Here is a 17808-nt window from a genome sequence, read left to right as displayed (position 1 = left end):
CAACATGTTCAGTGTTACAATTAGCAACAGCATTAAATACATAAAACTGAAATGTAGTAGGATGGACAAACATGTTGGAATCATATATATAAGAACAGTAATTACAATTATTACAAGGGGTCGTACCTAGATCTTGATTAATATTATTATTGTCAGATATAATGGTTTTTGGGTAGCAAAGTAGTCTATGGAGATTTTTCTTATTCTTAAATAAAAATTGTGGGTATTCACCCACAATTTCTCTAATCTGGGGATCCACAGTAAAAATTTCACACTGCTTACATATAATTTCTTTAATTTGATCAAAGTCATGCATATCAAATAAAGAGAACTTTTGTGGTAGAATATTTGTACCAACAGAACTAAGCCTATTAAAGTAATTGTCATTCCCTTTTTCAGAAAAACAGGGACATGCTTTTCCAGCCCTGTGGTGCTCTGCACTCTGAAAGCCAATAGAAATATCATCAGCATTATATGTCCTAGCTATTAGTCTGTCCTTTAGACCAGCTAATTCTTTCTCAAAGCCATCCTGTGTCGGATTTAATCTAGAAGCTCGAATAGCTTGGCCTTTAATAATGCTGTTGAAGACATAGCAAGGGTGCATGCTTTCTTTGTGTATTAATGTATTTCTATAACAGGGTTTTCTATAAACACCTATATTTAGTTTACCATTACTTAATCGTTCTATATAAACATCTAAAAAAGTAATGCTACTTAACGATTCCATTTTAGTAAATTTCAAATAATTATTAAGGGAATTAATTTCTTCAAAGAAAATGTTTAACTCTCTCTCATTTCCTGTCCATAGAAAAAACAAATCGTCCACAAAACATCTATAGAAAATGACATACTTCTTATATCTCGTTAATAAGAACAGTTGCTTCTTTTTCCACATAGCCATCACTAGGTTGGCGTAGCAATTGGCACAAGATGTGCCCATAGCCACGCCATCCCTTTGTATGAACAAATCATTGTTAAAAAGGAAAATGTTATTCTCAAGCACTGTTTCTAATGACAGACACAATAGGTCTACTTTAGCAATAAGGGTGTCAGTGAAACATGTCAAATACTGATAGATGCTTTCTATACCTTGTTGGTTAGGAATAACAGTAAAAAGGGACTTAACGTCCATTGTAACTAAGAAATAAGGAAGGTTATCCTGTATAGTTTCCATTTCCTTATAAAGATCTAACAAAAACTGTTTTGTATCTCTAAGAATGAACGGGTTCAGATCAACCACTGGCCTCAGTGTTTTCTCTATATATATACTGATAAAAGTTCAGTTACCCATCCCCTACCCGCTACAATGGGTCTCACTGGTGGGTGGGTGGGATCTCTATGTATTTTTGGTAGGCTTTGGATGGTGGGTATTAAGGGGTTCTCAACCCAAAAGAAGTCAAATAATTCCATACTAATAATACCACTTTTATTTAAGTCATCCAATGTATTATACACCCTTATTACTTGTTTCTGAACTTCTTGTATAGATGTAATTGTATAAAACTTCATATCACTCAACATTTCCAGCATATAAGAATTATAATTGGCCTTGTCTAACACCACTGTGGGCCCACTTTTATCAGCTGGCCTGATAGAAATATTCCTATCATTCCTAAGGCTTTGTAAAGCTTTTTTCTGCCTATAGGATAGATTACCTTTTTTAGTATTAATACATGGATGCTTACATGAGGTATAGATATCACCTTCCACCATCTTACAAAATGCTTCCAAGAGAACAAATACACTGGGTTTGTGAAATCATGTTAATTGAGCACTATTAACTTCATTTTTAAACGGTAACTTCAACTGAATATTCCGAGCAAACAATTTAGTATCTAGAATGGTGTCTGTCATATCACTATTGGTAGTAGGTATAAAAGAGAGACCTTTATTTAACACGTCTGATTCATATCTATCTAAAGATGTATGTGAAAGGTTCCAAACTAAGGTGGTGTTATTTTCTCCCACATCTTCTTCAATGTGGGACCTTTCTGCTCTCCACCTGAAGCTATCACCTTTACAAAGCCTTAGGAATGATAGGAATATTTCTATAAGGCCAGCTGATAAAGGTGGGCCCATAGTGGTGTTAGACAAGGTCGATTATAATTCTTATATGATGGAAATGTTGAGTGATATGAAGTTTTATACAATTACATCTATACAAGAAGTTTAGAAACATGTAATAAGGGTGTATAAAACATCGGATGACTTAAATAAAAGTGGTATTATTAGTATGGAATTATTTGACTTCTTTTGGGTTGAGAAACCCTTAATACCCACCATCCAAGGCCTACCGAAAATACATAAAGATCCCACCCACCCACCAATGAGACCCATTGTAGTGGGTAGGGGATGGGTAACTGAACCTTTATCAGTATATATAGAGAAAACACTGAGGCCATTGGTTGATCTGAATCCGTTCATTCTTAAGAGATACAAAATGTATTTTGTTAGACCTTTATAAGGAAATGGAAACTATACAGGATAACCTTCCTTATTTCTTAGTTACAATGGGCGTTAAGACCATTTTTACTGTTATTCCTAACCAACAAGGTATAGAAAGCATCTGTCAGTATTTGACATGTTTCACTGACACCCATATTGCTAAAGTAGACCTATTGTGTCTGTTGCTAGAAACAGTGCTTGAGAATAACATTTTCCTTTTTAACAATGATTTGCTCATACAAAGGGATGGCGTGGCTATGGACACATCTTATGCCAATAGCTACGCCAACCTAGTGATGGCTATGTGGGAAAAGAAGCAACTATTAACGAGATATAAGAAGTGTCATTTTCTATAGATGTTTTGTGGACGATTTGTTTTTTCTATGGACAGGAAATGAGAGAGAGTTAAACATTTTCTTTGAAGAAATTAATTCCCTTACTGTTTATTTGAAATTTACTAAAATGGAATCGTTAAGTAGTATTACGTTTTTAGATGTTTATATAGAATTATTAAGTAATGGTAAACTAAATACAGGTGTTTATAGAAAACCCTGTTATAGAAATACATTATTACACAGAGAAAGCATGCACCCTTGCTATGTCTTCAACAACATTATTAAAGGCCAAGCTATTAGAGCTTCTAGATTAAATCCGACACAGGATGGTTTTGAGAAAGAATTAGCTGGTATAAAGGACAGACTAATAGCTAGGACATATAATGCTGATGAGATTTCTATTGGCTTTCAGAGTGCAGAGCGCCAAAGGGCTGACAAAGTGTGTCCCTATTTTTCTGAAAAAGGGAATGACAAGTACATTAATAGGCTTAGTTCTGTTGGTACAAATATTCTACCACAAAAGTTCTCTTTATTTTATACACATGACTTTGATCAAATTTGAGAAATTATATGTAAGCACTGGAAAGTTTTGACTGTGGATCCCCAGATTAGAGAAATTGTGGGTGAATACCCACAATATTTATTTAAGAATAAGAAAAATCTCCATAGACTACTTTGCTACCCAAAAACCATTATATCTGACAATAATAATATTAATCAAGATCTAGGTAGGACCCCTTGTAATAATTGTAATTACTGTTCTTATATATGTGATTCCAACATGTTTGTCCATCCTACTACATCTCAGTTTTATGTATTTAATGTTGTTGCTAATTGTAACACTGAACATGTTGTTTATCTTGCTTTATGTTCCTCCTGTCCTGCTTTCTATGTTGGCAAAACCAATACAAGGCTTAGGGACAGGGTAAGGGAACATTTATACCAGATACGTATTAAATCCAATACTAATGCTTGATCCAAACATGTTTTGGAGACCAATAATATGCACACATGGTTTAGCACATTAACATCTCCAGTTTAAGGGGGGGATGTCAGGAATTTTACAGAAAGAAATGAGTCCAACTAGATTATTAAATTGCAGGCACATATAAATCCTGGTCTAAATGATAAAATTCCCCTTAAACCTGCCCTTAAGAACAGGAAATTGTTTGCTAGTAGCCTCTAATGAATTTCTTTTTAATAATGTCTTTTACATATATACACATGCCTTACACATGCTTTATATATATAGTTTTTAAATGTATGTGTTTTTACCAGTATGGACTTATGAAATGTTTTGATCAAATTATGCAGTATTTTTTATTACTAATTTAATTTATATACATATTTATTAATCAATGATGATGTCATCATTTAATTGACGCTGTATACATATATATATATACATATATATATATATATATATATATATATATATATATATATATATAAATATATATGGATCCCTATCACATAGTCGACAGGCCATATAATCGACACTCATTTGGTCGACAAGCAGTTTTATGTGGGGATCCCCACACCCCCAATGTGGGGGCTGTGCCCACACACCCCCTAACTATATATATCAACTCCAGGGTCGCAAAACACTGGGGAAGGGGGCAAATCTGCCTGTCAACCAAATGAATTGTCGACCAAATGACTCTCGATCAAATGGCTTTTCGACCATCTCAGTTAGACCCATAAATATATATATATATATATGTATATATATATATATATATATATATATATATACATATACATATATATATATATATATATATATATATATATATATATATATATATATATATATATATATATATATATATACATATATATATATATATATATATATATATATATATATATACACATATATATATATATATATATATATATATATATATATATATATATATATATATATATATATAGATATATATATATATGGAGTGTGCTGAATTAATTGTTATTTTTTATATGGTCTGAGGAAGCCTCTCTGGCAAAAGCGCTTGTCTGCTACCTGTGTTCAAATAAAAGATTGGACTTGTTCAAGACTTTGTGACCTCTAATTTGAACTTTTTGAATTGGAAGCATCTCTTGTACTTGGTCTGAATAGATACCTTGAATGCTGACAACATCTATCTGCACAGGGTTGTTCCTAAGCCTTCTCGGTTATTTGACTTATTTATTTGCTTATTTTTGGCTTGGGAACATTAACTTCTCCATGGTGCTAATTGTTATTGTTTTTATAATTTTAGATTCTTTTTTATAAGACCCATTGCTCCTACTACTATTGGAACTGTCTAGGTATCTTCCTTCCACATTGTTCTTGTTTCTGCCTGCAAATTATGATATTTTATGACGTTGTGTCTCTCTGTATGCAAGACACTGTAGTCACTGTGTGTGGTGGTTTCAATGATAAATGCTACTTTTGTCTTCTTTTCGTGGACCACTATATCTTGTTTTCTAGCATCTGTCTTTTGAACTGTTGGTAATGGATGATCCCATATAATGTAGACTTTATCATTTTCTATGATGCTTTATGGCTCATGTTTCCAGTGTTTTCCAGCCACTTCAATACCATAATGTTTTTACAATCCCCACTGCAACAGTCTTGCCACATTATAATGCCTTTCAATAAACAGTCCTTCTGCCATTAGTATCACAACCAGCAATTAGGTGTCCAACTGTTTCCAATTCTGTTTTGCAAAACCTATATTTGTTTGTTTCTCCCACATGTTCAATGGACTCTGTAAACCAATGTGTATGTAGCCCATCTTGTGCCACCAATATTAACCTTTCATCTCTTGGCTTGGCTTGAATTTGCCTCTCCTTAACCATTCCTCCATTCATTCCTGATCAACATGAGGTTCTTCTAGAAGTTTTCTATACTTGCAACTATATTTATGCATTTTCCACATTTCTTGCCTTTTCTTCTGGTCCTTCTTATGTTTTTTGGCACATTCAGTTGCTGCTTGATTTTTATCTATTTGTGGTTTGATTTCCATTCCTGCTTAATGCCAATATGCTTCTGGTAGACTAAGCAGGGAAGTCATCTTAGATTTATTCTCCTCATGTTTCAAAACTTTCACTATATTTGGGTCTTGTGAGGTCAGCAGATATGAGTGGAGTCCCACAACTGTAGATCTATACATGTAATCATTTTCAAGGAGGCCCATTCCTCCTTCAGAAGGAGAACATATAACCTTGATATACACTGATTTTTTTATAAATCATTTGGCGAGCAAGAAGCATCCTTCTTGTTTTCCTGTCTAACCTATCCAACATGTTTTGGGGCCAGTCAGTCACTCCAAAACTGTAAGTTAAGACAGGAAGAGCAAACTGGTTTATAGCTTGGATTTTGTTCCTATATGTCACCGCTATTTTCAGGATTAATTTTGGTATTCTAAAGTATTCCTTACTAAGTTTTATTCATATTTGTTCATGTTTTATTGTTGATCCTTCATCATTTCCCAAAAAGTTATACGCTCCCTCTTAATTTCTTTTATTTCACATTCTTGTCCCAAACTGATGTTTTCTTGGTCCTGCCATTTTCCTGCTTTAAAGGTTGCTTTTGTACTTTTATCAAGGCCAAATGACATTCTTATATCACATGAAAAAGTTCTGAAAACTTGCAGTTGTGCTTTCACCTCCTCATCTGATGAACTATACAGTTTTAAATCATTGACAAAGAGAAGATGAGAGGTCTTTGCACTTTGTTGTTTTCTAGGAGCCACATTATAGCCATAGCCTAAGCTGTTAAGTTGACAGCTTAATGGGTTAAGGGAATGCAGAATAGCAGCAGTGACAGAGAGTCACCCTGGAATATCCCCCTTATCCCTGGAATAATAATGTGTTCTTTCTCATGGCTTAATTGCAAAGTAGTCTGCCACTGCTTCATGGTCACTGTAATGTAATCAATCAATGTAGGGTGTATCATACATTTTTAAGCACTCTTTTTTCAGTGAATGTGAGATACTGTCAAATTTTTTTTGTAGTCAATCCATGCCATGCTTAGATTCTTTCCTTTTTTATAATTCTCCACCATGAATTTATTTAACAACAAATGATCCTTTGTTACATATGACTTTCTTTTATTGCCCTTTTGTTCTGTTGCCATAATTGAGTTTTCTTCTAAATGACTATAAACTCTGTCGGCATCAATTCCAGTGTATAGTTTATACATCGTCGGAAGGCAAGTTATTGTTCTACAATTTTAGGGTAGCTTGCAGGTTCACTCTTAAGTAAGAGCTTTGTTTTCCCTGTTGTTAGCCAGGTTGGTGTCTGTTTGGGGTGTGCATATAAATAGTTCTTACTCATAGCTAAATATTCATACAAAGATCTTAATACTTTTAACCAGAAGTTAGGTACTGCATCTGGGTCTGGAGTTTTCCAATTAGAGGCTTTTCTTAACTTTGTTTTAATCTGTCTGGCTATTACTTCATCCCATTTTATATCCTGTACATTTAAACTTCTTGTTCTTTGTTTTACTTCTATCCATTTAGCATCTTTGTTGTGCTCCACAGGATCTTCAATAAATAGTTCTCCAAAATGTATCTATTTCTTCTTTTTTTGGTGGTCTTTCAATTCCTTTTACCTTGTTTCCCAATTCTTTATATAATTTTTTCATGTCATCAGTGCAATGCTTATTTTGTACTTTTCCTTGATATTTATCTGCGTATCTTCTAGGTTTTTCCACCTATGCTGAGATTTTTAGTTTATTTGCAGTAGTGCAGGATAGATCCTTATCTGTTCTAATACTGTGTATTGCTTTTATCACATCTATCTTTCTAAGTATTTTTGTTGGTCTGTTCCCTCTTCTATACTATTCTAACAGTATCAGTTTTTGTCTTAATTGCTTTATAGTTTTCACTACTTGATACTTCCATGATGGTTTTCAATTTCTCCACTTCCTTTCCCTCACTACCCTGTGTTCTTGTGGTAGAACTTTATCAATTATTAATTTATCTACACAGTAATATATCCTGTTTCCTTCTGTTATATCACATGGATCTCTATGGACAGTCCTAATTACTGTGTTCATTTTTTTTTAACAAACTTCTGACTTTTTGGGTTATTGAGTCCTTTTGCAGTCCATGTCTTTCATTGATCTTAATATGTCTATCTCCATTAAATCAAGCAACTCTTTTCTTAGCTTGTTTTCTACTAAACTGGGTGCACATTCTTTGTTTTCCATTTCCTGTGGGCATTCTATGGAAAGTTTTATTGTATCCTGTGCCATCTGTTGCTCTGTCATATGGGAACTCATTGGCCTATCACTCCTCAACATTGACTGTGTCAATTTCCACAGTTTCATATTCCTTCCATTGCTATCCAGCTTCAAGTGAACTTTTATACTGGTTTCCTGTGTAAGGCTCGAAAATATCTTCATATGGCACCTGACCAATTGCTTCCCATTCCACTGGTTTCTCCTTAATTTGGAGGTCCACTTCTCTATCCTGTTGTGGTGCTTTCTGAATAATATTTTCTACACTGAGTCCTTCACTTCATAAGTACTCCATAACCTCAGTTTCTTTTTCTTTAACTTCTCCATTACTAATCTCCTTTTCTACTTTTCCTCACTGTCTTATTTTTTGTATTGTAAAGTTTTCAATGTTTGAATTCATTTGCCTGCATTTCTCTTCAAATATCTTTGTTGCTGCTCTTTTTGTATTGATTAGTTTTGCTTTCTTATCTGTATAGATATTACACCATATTAAATATCTTTTTCTTTCTCATGTACATATTTCTTCTTCAGATGTCTCCAGATCTTCCTGTTTCTCTTTACTTTGGGGACTTCTTCCATCATGCTGTGATGTAACCTGTGTTAGACCTTTGACACCAAATCCTTCATGTCGCAAGCACTCCATAAATTCAACTTCTATGTTTTTAACTTTTACATTACTAATCTTATTTTCTACATTCCCTCTTTGTGATATTCTTTTTTATTGTGAAATTTCCATGTCTGGAAGCCTTTGCCTGTATTTCTCTTCAAAAATCTTTGGGGCTGCCTTCTTTATGTTGATTAATTTGGCTTTCACCTTTGAATAAATATTGCACCATATCAAATCTCTCTATCTTTCCCATGTCCATAGTTCTTTTTTATACTTTTCAATATCTAGGTTATGTTGTTTATATTTTCACACTTTTTCAGATGATTCTTTTTCCAAACAGATCAAAGTTTCTTGGTCTATACACTGTTTTTCACAAATGTGTCATATTAATGACCACAATTTTTTATTTGAAGCTTCTGACAGTTTTTCTTGTGGAAGTATTTTTCGTTCCTCTAATTTCTCTCTTAATCTTTTTGTAAATCTTGTGTTTTGGAAATTCTGGGCTTTTTGCATAATAGTAACAACACGTAATTTCTTTCTTATCCTCAATAGTCCACTCCATCAACTTTATGGCTCTTCTTTGGCCTGTCAGTTTTGGTGATTTTTGTGGACTACTACTTCCTTCTACAACGAGGGGGGGGGTGGGCATCCTCCCCATGGGCCTGGCCTGGCCCCATTGTAGGAATGTTTCCATATTTTGAGGATTCTACACTGTCATATTTTCCAGTCCTAGCACCAGTGCACCTACCAGGATTGGGCACTTTTTTATCCTGGGTCTTGTGCACCCAGCAATCTTTTTTAATTATTTACCTACATTTTTCCATGATATATGCTATATAAATACAGTCTATATATCAGTGTTATCCTGGTGAGATTTTGTGAAAAACAGGGTCCACCTCATGAAGTACTCACCAAGACTTGAGGATGAATTCAATTTCAGCAATACTACTCTCCTTTGCTTGCTGAATTATCATCTCTCCATTCAGACCACAAAGTGTTGCGAAGTAAGAGTTCCTATGTCATGTGGTGAAATAATACTCAGGTCTGTAGATTTGTTTTGGAATACTGTTAAGGTTTGAGTCTTGATGTATGCTACACTATTTCTTAAATGTTTATATGACTCCTGTTGGTGTAACTGTTGGCTACACTTTTGCTTAATACACCATCATCCTGCTGTTGCATAATGTGCTTCCCTATTGTGAAGTCTGTTTTGTACAGATCCTGCATGAATAATTAGTATGATAAAGCCAGCAGTACTACAACATAAATATGTGCAGAAATGAACCATAGAATAACAACTTTTTACGTCTATATGTGCATTCCTGTCACCAGTGGTCCACCGCTTCCCCCTACTTCTGTATCATGAAATAAACCTCATTGATTACCAAACGTTTCCATAACCTGTGTTGTCACCAGCAACACCATGCTTGGTTCCTCATGTGTATCATTATACACCTGTAGCACACCTGTAAGAATTGTAGAACTGCAACTATTATGACAACTGTGTGAATCACAACACCTAAACACAACTGTAACACATATCTGTTTTGTATCCCAAGAGATTCAGACATGGTTGTGGGTCTATATTGCTTGTTTGTGCTAAAATCAGCACAAAGCACCAAAGACTACTGCTTATTCCCATTCTAAGTTCAAAACCTCAACATATGATTATGCATGCGCCAATACTTTACCATCAGCAGTGCAACTGAGCTTGCCAGTGCTGCACTTCAGGTGAGAGAGTGAAAAGAGTTACAACAAGTATTTTTTTGTTTAGGTTGTACCACGTCTATACTGAATTTGGAAAACAAGGTATCTGGATTTCACAGTGATATATAGTGTCACTGATTACAGCTTCCACTGTACTTTACTTCACTTTTAACTGAAACATCCTCTCTGCTACCCACTGATGAGGTCATCACATCAAAAGTGCACTCTCTCCCCATAACGGAGTTCTCCTGTGGTGCTTGCAGCTTAGGTTCAATTCTCACTGCAGGGAACCTTTGTATGTGTTTGTGTGTGTGTGTGTGTGTGTGTGTGTGTGTGTGTGTGTGTGTGTGTGTGTGTCTGTAACATCAGGTACATATAGCTTCCTGAACAGATATTCTGTATTGGGTCCCTATCAGTTGATTGAGTTCTCAGAAACTCAAACCCCATATGGTTGAGTCCGTACAATCGAGTTTTTGAAAACTCAAAGCTTTTGAATGGAGATCCCAGTATAGTGAGGATCAGGAAATTTACCCTTTTCCTCACTGTAATGTGATCTTGGAGTTGGTATATATAATTTGCAGGAAGTGTGGGTGGTACAGCACCCCCCACACACACACACACACACACACATGGGGGTGCAGGGGGGCTTACCCCCCCACAAAAACAAAAAAGGGTAGATTTTTGTATAATTTTTGGAAACTTGATCATATGGTCTTTTCGATATTAATTTCGAGCTTCCGCAAACTCAGTCATCTGAAATACACCTGCTTTATCAACTTCTATCCAGGAGAAAATTTTAACCTGTGTGTATTCCACCATCCTTTTATCTCAGTTTTACCAAATAATTCTTCTCTGCAACACAATGATAAGGTCATTCTGTCAAAACTGAACTCTCTCCCCATAACAGTTAGAATTCTCCTATGGCACTTGCAACCAATATTATACTCAATAGACTGTGTAACTAGATAGGTAGAAGGTTCAAATCTCACTGAGGTGAATTTGTATGCATGGCTGCAATATCAGGTATATAATGCTTCCTGAACAGACATGCTGCATCAACTTCCAGTCACAGAAAAAATTATCCTGGGTGAGTATTCCACCATCTGCATTTCCCAGTTTTACCACAAACGTCTCTGCAACACAGTCATGAGGTCATCCTGTCAAAAGTGTACCCAATCTCCTTAAGTAAGACTTGTGTGATACTCAGAGGTAATACTGTGTTCTTCAGATTGTGCAACTAGATGCATAGGAGGTTCAACTCTCCCAACTTCTCTCTTCTGTGTTGAACTTGTGAGTGTACCTTCAGTGTCAGGTATGTACGGCTTCCTGAACAAATGTGCTGTATCAAGTTCCAGTCGGGAAAATTTTAACATGGGAGAGGACGACTCCATTGCCTTATCTTTCTTTTACGACAAGCCTGTTATCTCCATCCCACTGATGATGTTAGCATGTCAAAACTGCACACTGTGTGCTTACAATTCATACTTCTCCTTCTGTGCTTCCAGCTAATTCTGTGTTGTATAGATTATGTAAATAGATTGGCGGAAGGTTTGAATTCATCATTGCTTGAATAGTATGACTGTGTGTACAGTCATGTACAGTTGTCTCTTTGGCAACATCCCTTGGTTAACTTCCACTGAAGAGATGTATTTTCACTGGCACTGGATTACCTGTAGATTTGTATTACCAAATGTCAATAAGCAGTTTTGGAAACTGAATGCTTACATCATGCTATAAAATATGAAACACATGAAAATAGTCATATGTGCTACAGGCTCTTCATACTGTGCTCTCTATACTATGTAAGTTCAAAGGGAGGAGGTGTGAATCCAGCAACAACTGAAAACTGTCAATGGATGTTTGTCTGGTATGCTGTGTAAAGAAGGCTTCTAGTGCATGAAGTATGTCTAAATGTGCAGTGTTACTGTGCAGTTCAACTACATTAATACTTTTTAGAGGAACATAAACATATGAAAGAATGGTGATGTCTTCCATTCAGATGTAATGCTAATGTCTTCCACTCAAATGTGCATTGTCACAATTGTAAAAGAACATCTTGTGTGGCATACATGTCTCAGTCAGTGTACCTTGTGGTCTTAGGTAGTCTGTTCCACTCCAGTCATTACTCCTTAGATTCACTTGTGTCAGCATGTGGAGGTAGGTAACATGCTGTGTACATGTATGGCTGGAGATTCCCATTGCAATGAATTATGTTCATTTTTCAGACAGAAATGTTTTATTGGATGTTGCCATGGGATGACATTTTGCTTTCCTATGTGAACTACTAAGGCTTTTCATCTGATCTAAGGATATGAGACTATGTTCTGCATGTTGTTGCTTTAGTAAGGCATGTGTTTGAATCCATGATTATCCACACATTAACCCAGACTGCCATTCTCCCATCACATTGATGACTGTATTACACATCACATTACATGTGTCTAGGTATACCTAGCAGCAGGCAATGTTGTGTAAGAAACATACATATAGCAACAATATTTTAAAGAAATGACACACATGCTTTGCCCTAACAGCAATAACATGATTTCACAGCATCAAATACTAAATATGTCACACTTGTAGCAGCAGTGGCACATTCATTCTTCCCAGTATCATGTAGCTTCTGTCATCACATAGTCAGGTGGTCAAAACCTACATTGGCTGACTGTAAGCACTGACTGTCCTAATGATGCTATGCATTAATGGCATGTACACATGTTATAAAGTGTACAATTACAGTGGAATAAACCTCCCCCAGCCCTATTATCCATACAAATTGCAACACAATCATATGGTATCATGACTTCACATAAGTGGAGTCTCAAATCTTTGTTAAAACTTCCACTCTGGTGCATGTAGTTGGTGGACTTATACAGCTTTCTGTTCCATTCCAACCAAGCGTGATATTCTATGAATGTACTGACACACAAACAACACTGCATGAAGTTGTTATTCTCAATTTTAACTTTGTAGAAAGAAATATCAAGTCATTTTGTAATATTCTGCCAGTGAAACAGTTGTTCTGCAAATGTCCTGGTGTGACTGCTCCTGTGTCATGTGTACTCGGTAATGACTTGTACAGCACATCTACACAGATACAGTGTATTTTAAATGGGGGACAATGTTGCTGGGCAAAACAATAGGAAAAGCTTCCTTGGCCATGAAACATTTGATATTGTAAGGCTTACATTTGTGTGATCATTAGCATGGTTACATCCTTGTCATCATTCTGAAAAAATCATATTGTACACATTATTCTCACTTGTCTCACATGTACTTTATTAATTCACACATTAATTTCATTTATTTCTGACAAGAAACATTGCTACTTTGTGTGGCAGACATAGGCAATACACAGCTCTGTAGAGTGTGCAGTATGAGAGGCAGGAGTTGAATCTGGTAACATCTGTCTATCACATAACTGTGTCAGACAGGAGTGGCTTAGGCAAAAAAAGCATTTATTGCGCAATCAGAGGGCAACATTTTGAAGACATCAGCCTCCAAAGTAAAGGAACTATACCCTTTAGAACAGGGAAAAGCTGTAAGCCCTTCAATTGTGCTCATCATGCCATACACACTATGCCTATTGCTGTGATAACACAGGTTGATACACATCTTTCTTATATTTGTCCTGGCATGTGTTAAGTTCTGGCAAGATGAAAATGTTGAGTATGTCACTGACTGTTCACAGGTGTTACTTAGTTTCTAAATAAGAATGCATTGCATTGCATGTCTTTCTTCAAGCATTTATGTATTACTGTAATTGTTTTCTTCACACTGTGCAGCTTTACTGGACACGAGAACTTAAACAATGTGTGTTCCTGTATGGTATGATGCCATATCATTATAAAGTGTGACTGGGCCTGTATTTGGACACTTTCTTGGTGTTTGTGTTGTTTATATGCTGTTAAGGCAGTGCTCGCTGAATGTGTTGTGAACATGCTCAGTATAATCCTGTATTAGATGTGTTCAGTTTACAAATGCGGACCTTGAACTACTGCAGTATCATCAGATCTGTACTGTCTTTTGTCACTTGTGTATTTTGATTGCTATTACATTACTGCTTATGATGCTCATGTATATAAAACATGCTTGTATAAGGCATGTGCCAAAATAATATACCCCCTATCTATGGTTGTCCAATGACAAATGTTAAAACGTCCCTTTCAGCTGTGCATGACACAGATGCTGCATTGCACATGCCTTACTTACACAGGATGGAGTGCAAGATACAGTACTACAGTCAGTTATCACACATGCATTCTCTGTATTTGCATGTCATATTTGATAAATGCATTCTATAAGAATGGCCATAATGTATCCACTGTCCTTGCTTATTATTTTCTCAGCTTGGCTTGTTATCAACATTAATGTCACATTTATTCCTCTTTCTTACAAAGTTGCTTTGTGTCCCTTTCACGTACATTATTATCATGTCTGTTTTTAAGTTATGTAGTTTCATAGTTTCATAGTTTAGTACTAGGCTATCTGCCCTGGGGCATTTGTAAGCCTAGCCATAGTGATGAGACTTTCGCCACCCCATGAAATGGTACAAAAATGCACAGAATAGATTTAGAATACTGTGCCTCTGTCTAGTAGTGACACAGTGAAGGTCCCCTTATATAATAGAATTAGTTTACTGTGCCCCTGTCTAGTAGTGACACAGATGTTACCCCTGGGGTAAACTTACGATCTCCCATCCACTCATCAAGATTTCTCTTGAAGAGAGTCAGTGAGAGGCTCTGCCTAACATGAACTGGGATCTTGCTCCAGAGCATGGGAAGCCTCTGGGTTATGAATCTATCCCTCCAGCATGTCCTATTCATACTTGTGCCGAGGTTTAAGTCTTTAGCTCTCATGGTTCTGATGGATTTGGATTTTTTGAGGTGCAGCATGTCCATCAGTTCCTGATTGGACATGGCCTTGTACTTCAGGCAGAGATCACCTCTGAGCAGGCGGTATGCTACTGAATAGAGCTGGAGTTTCTTTAGTCTGGCAGAATAAGACATATGTTGGAGACCCTTGATCCTCTTGGTGAGGTACTTTTGTGGTCTCTCCAGCTGTTGCAAATGCCATGTGAGGTACATACCAAATGGGGCATTTTATTCAATCATGGGTCTGATGAGGGAGGAGTATAGGGGTACAATGACATCCTTGGATCTGGATGTGAATCCCTTCATGATAAGGTGTGCAAGGTAGAATGTCTTTCTAGCCACTTTGGCAACGTGGGTGTCAAATGAGAGGTCACTGTTGACTTGGGTCCCTATGTCTCTGATTACTTTTTCCATACTCAGTGGGTTGCTGTCTATGTGATAATTTGTAGGTACTTTGTTTTTCCCAAAGGGGATGACTATACATTTTTTGGCATTTAGTTTAAGGCCATGACTCCGTCACCAGTTGTCCATTTCTGTGAGGCCTTTTTGTAGGATGTATGTGTCCGCTGGTGTGTCGACTATGGCGCCTAGGTTGCAGTCATCTGCAAACTTTGTCAGCCACAACCCTCCCATGTTTGCTTTAACATCTGAGAAATAAATGCCGAACAAGAGGGGTCCCAGGACAGATCCCTGTGGGACACCACTTGTGACTGGCTTTGAGTCTGACATTGCTCCAGTGATTTTAACTTTATGGGTTCTGTCCTTTAGCCAGTTTGCAACCCATCTAGTGACATAAGGGTTTACATTTAAGCTGTTGAGCTTATCTATGATGCCTGAGTGGGGTACTGTGTCGAAGGCCTTAGCCAAGTCCAGGTAGGCTGTATGGACTGCTTTGCCCTCATCAATGGCTCTAGTGACTGTTTTGAAAAAGTCAACTAGGTTCAAAATGCAGGATCCGCCCTTTACAAAGCCGAACTGGGTGGGGTCAAGTGTCTATAGGTCCCCAATGTCTCTGTTTATGAGTTCCATAATGATTCTTTCCATAGCTTTGCCGACCAGGCTGGTTAAGCTTATGGGGCGGTAGTTCCCAGGGTTTGTAGAGGTACCCCCTTTGTGGAGTGGGACCACTGTTGCTGTACGCCATTGTTCAGGTACATATCCTGTAGTAAGGCTAAGGTTAAATAGCATTTTTATGTGCGGGTTTAGCTCCTCTTGGAGTTCTCGTAGGACGCAACCCGGGATACCGTCAGGTCCCATTGATGCTGTGTTTTTAGCTTTGCTGAGGGTGGCTCTCACCTGGACATCTGAGATGACAGGGAGATTACATTCAGCTGGGATAAGTATTTCTTCTTTTGGGGGTGAGGGAGGGGAGAAATTTGCACTGAACCTGTCAGCCAGAATGTTGGCAATATCTGTGGGTTCAGTGTATTTTTTGTTGTTGTGAACTAACTCTGAGCATATCTGAGGGTTTCCGCCCAGGTTTCTAACACAGCTGAAGAAGGCTTTGTGGTTATCTTTAGTTTAGTGTCCTTAGCGATTTTTCTCTCAAAGTTGGCCTTGGATGTTTTTATGAGAGAACGTAGTTTTCTGCTAGTGTTGATCAGAGATGTCTTCCCTTTATGGGATTTTGCTCTGTCGTGCAGTAGCTTCCTTCTTTTGTTATACAATTTGTTAATGGCTGGAAACAGGATATTTATTATTAGCATCAATATGGACATCTTTCTATTGAAAAACATTTCTTTGTTGCATCATCCAATTTGAATGCATTAACTGGTTACATTTTTTCCAGTTTACTCTCCCCTCGTAATTATCCCTGCACTGTTCACGTTGTATTCTGTGTAACTTAGACTAATTTCATATCCACTGCATCTAAATGCTTAAAAGTTACTTGCCTTTACTTCATTTAAGCTGTCCACACATGCTCGCAAGATACATTTGCCTACAGGCAGGTACTTTTGTTTACATGATGTGCTCATGCTCCCAGCATGGTTTCCTGGTTGCCAAGACTGCTGCTAAGCCTTCTTGACTGTTAATGAATCTCAGGTTGTAACTTAAAGCTTTGTTATTATTTATTAAATGTAATCCACCAACTCGCCTCCCAAAAATCAATTGTTTTAGGAGGGAATAGGAAAAATTGCACAAAATTTTAAGCCGGTATCAGGAACAGGTAAGAAGTATGCAATCCAATGGCATTAGAAAAAGGAATATTTTCTGCAGTAACACTTAGTGTTTACCTCTAGTGCATCATGCTGTTACAAAGGTTTGAAATTTGTGTAATATGCAATAGTAAACTGGTAGAAAGAAGTGCACATATATCAAAAATAAATATTTGACCAATCAAAGTTTTGGTTGGCACTGTTTAAAAAATTACATACAATATACACACTTGAGAAAGGACAAGGTGTCATGGTGGTAAATATAGTATTAAGGTGGAAAAGAAAAACTATACCAAAAATATAAACAATGAGAAAACAGGAAGAAAGTATGAAGATCACAGAAAAATATTAGTAAGACAGGAAAGAAAGACAGTTAAAAATGACAATCAATCAGAAAAAGTGTATGCTGAACAAGTACACTGTGAAGAATCCAATGTGTAACACTGCAGGT

The 17808-nt window shown here is 36.6% G+C and overlaps 1 protein-coding gene across 1 annotated transcript in view; it reads left to right on the top strand.

Annotated features, from left to right (window-relative positions):
* The window catches only part of LOC122808428 (carcinoembryonic antigen-related cell adhesion molecule 21-like), a 395996-nt gene that overhangs the window by 154410 nt on the left and 223778 nt on the right, over positions 1-17808 (top strand). The gene's annotated exons all lie outside the window — the stretch shown is intronic.

The sequence above is a fragment of the Protopterus annectens genome, chromosome 8.part0 (genome assembly GCF_019279795.1).
Source record: "Protopterus annectens isolate FY-2018-M chromosome 8.part0, PAN1.0, whole genome shotgun sequence".
In the NCBI taxonomy this organism is placed as follows: Eukaryota; Metazoa; Chordata; order Ceratodontiformes; family Protopteridae; genus Protopterus; species Protopterus annectens.
Note: the sequence above shows the minus strand (reverse complement) of the source record. Positions and strands in the feature narration are given on the sequence as shown.